Here is a 6331-nt window from a genome sequence, read left to right on the forward strand (position 1 = left end):
CACGGCCAATCCACCCTCACCCACACACCCCTGGGCGCTATGGGTAATTTAGCACGACCAATCCACCCTAACCTGCACATCCCTGGGCACTATGGGTAATTAGGCACGGCCAATCCACCCTAACCCGCACATCCTGGGGCACTGTGGGTAAATAGGCACGGCCAATCCACCCGAACCTGCACATCCCTGGGCACTATGGGTAATTAGGCACGGCCAATCCACCCTAACCCACACATCCCTGGGCACTATGGGTAATTTAGCACAGCCAATCCACCCGAACCTGCACATCCCGGGGCACTATGGGTAATTTAGCATGGCCAATCCACCCTAACCTGCACATCTCTGGGCACTATGGGTAATTCAGCACGGCCAATCCACCCTAAGCTGCACCTCCCGGGGCACTGTGGGTAATTTAGCACGGCCAATCCACCCTATCCTACAACATCTTTGGACTGTGGGAGGAAACGGGAGCACCTGGAGGAAACTCACACAGACACAGGGAGAATGTGCAAACTCCGCACAGACAGTCGCCCGAGGCTGGGATCGAACCCGGGTCGCTGGCACCGTGAGGTAGCAGCGCTAACCACTGAGCCGCAAGCACTACACCACAACCCCGCCACCCCACTGGCACCACGGCCCCGAGATGGTACTTGACACACAATCCCTGGCTAAGGGGGTTCTGTGCCTTATCCAGGGACCATTTGGAAAGATTAAAATTCCTGATTTTTAGTTTTACAAATTATTTTGGACATGAGTAATTCAATGGGTGTCTTTGAGAACCCTTGCGGTCTTTGAGAGATTAGCCACAGTAAACGCAGGATGCCCTTCAGAGGGTCAGTACTGACTCGATGGGCAGAATCGCCTGTTTCTGCTCTGCAGGAATTCTAGAGAGAGTCTCTGCTTTCTCTCCCCACAGGTGCAGCCCGAACCACTGAGTCCTTACAGTAACTTCTGCTTTTGTTTCTGACTTCCACTTATTTGACTTATATTGTGGTGATCTCTTGTGGGAACAAAATGTGTTTCAGGACAGGACCTTCAGGATAAAAATAGCTGGGGAAAAAGCAGCAAATATTTACATAATTGTTTATCCGATTGGGATACAGTGGCTCCAAACAAGTGACTGGGCAGGAGTGGGATGGGAATTTTAATTCATGGACAAGAGAAAAAAGAGGCATTTGGCCTGGAGGGGGTTACAGAGATAGGGTGGGGGTGTAGGGACTGGAGGGGGTTACAGAGATAGGGAGGGGGTGTAGGGGCTGGAGGAGGGTACAGAGATAGGGAGGGGGTGTAGTGGGGATTGATTACAGATACACAATGAAGATTGACTCACACACACAGCTAACAACCCTCTCACACTATCACACTCAAACACACACATCAGACAGTCTCTCGGGACAATGCAGTTGCTCTTTAGACCCTCTGTCTGTCTCTGTTCCATCTGTGAATTCTCCCTCACTCTCTGTGTCTCTCCATCGCAGTGTGTCACGGTGGTCACCATGTGAGATCTCACATCACACAGCAGTTCTGAGAGACAGGAAATGTGAACAGGCAGGGTGCTCACAAGGTGAACCTCTACCGAGTCTGGAACAAGGCCAGAGAAACCACCAGCAAATACTTAAAGACACATGAATTTTCCTGAAAGATCAACAGAAGCTCAGGGAAGGATTTCCAGAGTTCCCAGCACCAGGCAGCCAGTGCCCGCTCCCTCAGCACTGACCCTCCGACAGTGCCCACTCCCTCAGCACTGACCCTCCGACAGTGCCCGCTCCCTCAGCACTGACCCTCCGACAGTGCCCACTCCCTCAGCACTGACCCTCCGACAGTGCCCACTCCCTCAGCACTGACCCTCCGATAGTGCCCACTCCCTCAGCACTGACCCTCCGACAGGGCCCGCTCCCTCAGCACTGACCCTCCCACAGTGCCCGCTTCCTCAGAACTGACCCTCCGACAGTGCCCGCTCCCTCAGCACTGACCCTCCGACAGTGCCCACTCCCTCAGCACTGACCCTCCGACAGTGCCCACTCCCTCAGCACTGACCCTCCGACAGTGCCCACTCCCTCAGCACTGACCCTCCGACAGTGCCCACTCCCTCAGCACTGACCCTCCGACAGTGCCCACTCCCTCAGCACTGACCCTCCGACAGTGCCCGCTCCCTCAGCACTGACCCTCCGACAGTGACCGCTCCCTCAGCACTGACCCTCCGACAGTGACCGCTCCCTCAGCACTGACCCTCCGACAGTGCCCGCTCCCTCAGCACTGACCCTCCGACAGTGCCCGCTCCCTCAGCACTGACTCTCCGACAGTGCCCGCTCCCTCAGCACTGACCCTCCGACAGTGCCCGCTCTCTCAGCACTGACCCTCCGACAGTGCCCACTCCCTCAGCACTGACCCTCCGACAGTGCCCACTCTCTCAGCACTGACCCTCCGACAGTGCCCACTCCCTCAGCACTGACCCTCCGACAGTGCCCACTCCCTCAGCACTGACCCTCCGATAGTGCCCACTCCCTCAGCACTGACCCTCCGACAGGGCCCGCTCCCTCAGCACTGACCCTCCCACAGTGCCCGCTTCCTCAGAACTGACCCTCCGACAGTGCCCACTCCCTCAGCACTGACCCTCCGACAGTGCCCACTCCCTCAGCACTGACCCTCCAACAGTGCCCACTCCCTCAGCACTGACCCTCCGACAGTGCCCACTCCCTCAGCACTGACCCTCCGACAGTGCCCACTCCCTCAGCACTGACCGTCCGACAGTGCCCACTCCCTCAGCACTGACCCTCCGACAGTGCAGCGCTCCCTCAGCACTGACCCTCCGGCAGTGCCCACTCCCTCAGCACTGACCCTCCGATAGTGCCCACTCCCTCAGCACTGACCCTCCAACAGTGCCCACTCGCTCAGCACTGACCCTCCGATAGTGCCCACTCCCTCAGCACTGACCCTCCGACAGTGCCCACTCCCTCAGCACTGACCCTCCGATAGTACCCACTCCCTCAGCACTGACCCTCCGACAGGGCCCGCTCCCTCAGCACTGACCCTCCCACAGTGCCCGCTTCCTCAGCACTGACCCTCCGACAGTGCCCACTCCCTCAGCACTGACCCTCCGATAGTGCCCACTCCCTCAGCACTGACCCTCCGACAGGGCCCGCTCCCTCAGCACTGACCCTCCCACAGTGCCCGCTTCCTCAGAACTGACCCTCCGACAGTGCCCGCTCCCTCAGCACTGACCCTCCGACAGTGCCCACTCCCTCAGCACTGACCCTCCGACAGTGCCCACTCCCTCAGCACTGACCCTCCGACAGTGCCCACTCCCTCAGCACTGACCCTCCGACAGTGCCCACTCCCTCAGCACTGACCCTCCGACAGTGCCCACTCCCTCAGCACTGACCCTCCGACAGTGCCCACTCCCTCAGCACTGACCCTCCGACAGTGACCGCTCCCTCAGCACTGACCCTCCGACAGTGACCGCTCCCTCAGCACTGACCCTCCGACAGTGCCCACTCCCTCAGCACTGACCCTCCGACAGTGACCACTCCCCCAGCACTGACCCTCCAACACTGCCCACTCCCTCAGCACTGACCCTCCGACAGTGCCCACTCCCTCAGCACTGACCCTCCGACAGTGACCACTCCCTCAGCACTGACCCTCCGACAGTGCCCACTCCCTCAGCACTGACCCTCCGACAGTGCCCACTCCCTCAGCACTGACCCTCCGACAGAGCCCACTCCCTCAGCACTGACTCTCCGATAGTGACCACTCCCTCAGCACTGACCCTCTGGCAGTGCCCACTCCCTCAGCACTGACCCTCCGATAGTGCGGCGCTCTCTCAGCACTGACCCTCCGACAGTGCCCACTCCCTCAGCACTGGCTCTCTGACAGTGCCCACTCCCTCAGCACTGACCCTGCAACAGTGCCCGCTCCCTCAGCACCGACCTCCGACAGTGCGGCACTCCCACAGCACTGACCCTCCGACAGTGCGGTGCGGTGAATGTATTTGCTTGATTGGGTGGTGCATTCCTTCTGTGAAGCGTTACGAGCAGCATTTTCATATCAATATCGAGTGATGGAATTTTTCAGTCTCGGTGTTGGCTCCTATCATTTTTCTGAGCTTCCCACACGTCGAGTGAAGTGAACCAGATGACTGTGTATTTTCAAATCCCACCTACTCTGGGGAATGTGGAATAACATCGCTAAACAGGCTACTTCAAAAGAAAAGGTTAATTTGTTTTAACAAGGTGCAGAGCTGGATGAACACAGCAGGCAAAGCAGCATCTGAGGGAGCAGGAAAGCTGACGTTTCGGGCCTTGACCCTTCTTCAGAAAACCTGTTAAATTGTTATAGCAGGCTCAAGCAGAGACTAGTGGAAGGAATATTTTTGTTGGAGAGAGAGCCTGCACAGGGAAGCAAGAGAGTCGGATGTCCGCGGAGGAGGAGAGAGACCAAAATAATGTTAGAAGGTGGGGGCTGAGGGGACAGCAACAGAGTGTGATGGCAGGAGCAGAAAGACAGGAGCAAATTGCAAGGAAGGCAAAATGTGAGAGGGGCAGGAGGCTGCGTGAGAAACAGATAAACAGGGCAAGTGTGCAGAGAGTAGGGGAGAAACGAGAGAGAGTGGCAGAGGGCCAGTGGGCCTCAGAGAGGGAGAGAGAGACCCCAGTAGCTTTAGAGAGGGAACCAGCAAGAGACAAGAAAGGGTGAGCAAAAGAGACAGAGACAGAGGCTGGGAGAGTGAGGGCACGTGGCTGGGGTTATGAGAGAGAGAGAATGACTGGAGGGGACAGTGAGATAAGGTGAGAGGGAGACAGAAAGGGAGGGAGTCAGAGAGGGATAAGGGGTTGTGGGTGTGGGGAGAGAGAGAGATAAAGCGATGGTTAAGAGAAACTAAGAGACAGAGACAGGAACAGAGAGGGAGAGTGACAGAAAGAGAGTGAGGGAGAGTGACAGAGAGGGAGTGAGGGAGAGTGACAGAGAGGGAGTGAGGGAGCGTGATGGAGATGGAGTGAGGGAGAGTGATGGAGATGGAGTGAGGGAGAGTAACAGAGAGGGAGTGAGAGAGAGTGACAGAGAGGGAGTGAGGGAGAGTGATGGAGATGGAGTGAGGGAGAGTGATGGAGATGGAGTGAGGGAGAGTGACAGAGAGCGAGTGAGGGACAGTGACAGAGAGAGAGTGAGGGAGAGTGACAGAGAGGGATTGAGGGAGAGTGACAGAGAGGGAGTGAGGGAGAGTGACAGAGAGGGATTGAGGGAGAGTGACAGAGACGGAGTGAGGGAGAGTGACAGAGATGGAGTGAGGGAGAGTGACAGAGAGCGAGGGAGGGAGTGAGGGACAGTGACAGAGAGGGAGTGAGGGAGAGTGATGGAGATGGAGTGAGGGAGAGTGACAGAGAGGGAGTGAGGGAGAGTGACAGAGAGGGAGTGAGGGAGAGTGATGGAGATGGAGTGAGGGAGAGTGACAGAGAGGGAGTGAGGGAGAGTGACAGAGAGGGAGTGAGGGAGAGTGATGGAGATGGAGTGAGGGAGAGTGACAGAGAGCGAGTGAGGGACAGTGACAGAGAGAGAGTGAGGGAGGGAGTGAGGGACAGTGACAGAGAGGGATTGAGGGAGAGTGACAGAGACGGAGTGAGGGAGAGTGACAGAGATGGAGTGAGGGAGAGTGACAGAGAGCGAGTGAGGGAAAGTGACAGAGAGCGAGTGAGGGAGGGAGTGAGGGACAGTGACAGAGAGGGAGTGAGGGAGAGTGATGGAGATGGAGTGAGGGAGAGTGACAGAGAGGGAGTGAGGGAGAGTGACAGAGAGGGAGTGAGGGAGAGTGATGGAGATGGAGTGAGGGAGAGTGACAGAGAGGGAGTGAGGGAGAGTGACAGAGAGGGAGTGAGGGAGAGTGATGGAGATGGAGTGAGGGAGAGTGATGGAGATGGAGTGAGGGAGAGTGACAGTGAGGGAGAGTGACAGAGAGGGAGTGAGGGAGAGTGATGGAGATGGAGTGAAGGAGAGTGACAGAGAGGGATTGAGGGAGAGTGACAGAGAGGGAGTGAGGGAGAGTGACGAAGATGGAGTTGTGGAGAGTGACAGAGAGGGAGTTGTGGAGAGTGACAGAGAGGGAGTGAGGGAGAGTGATGGAGATGGAGTGAAGGAGAGTGACAGAGAGGGAGTGAGGGAGAGTAACAGAGAGGGTGTGAGGGAGAGTGACAGAGAGGGAGTGAGGGAGAGTAACAGAGAGGGAGTGAGGGACAGTGACAGGGAGTGAGAGAGAGTGACAGAGAGCAGGTGAGGGAGAGTGACAGAGAGAGAGTGAGGAAGAGTGACAGAGAGGGATTGAGGGAGAGTGACAGAGAGG

This window comes from Stegostoma tigrinum, unplaced genomic scaffold (assembly GCF_030684315.1).
Source record: "Stegostoma tigrinum isolate sSteTig4 unplaced genomic scaffold, sSteTig4.hap1 scaffold_420, whole genome shotgun sequence".
Classification (NCBI taxonomy): domain Eukaryota; kingdom Metazoa; phylum Chordata; class Chondrichthyes; order Orectolobiformes; family Stegostomatidae; genus Stegostoma; species Stegostoma tigrinum.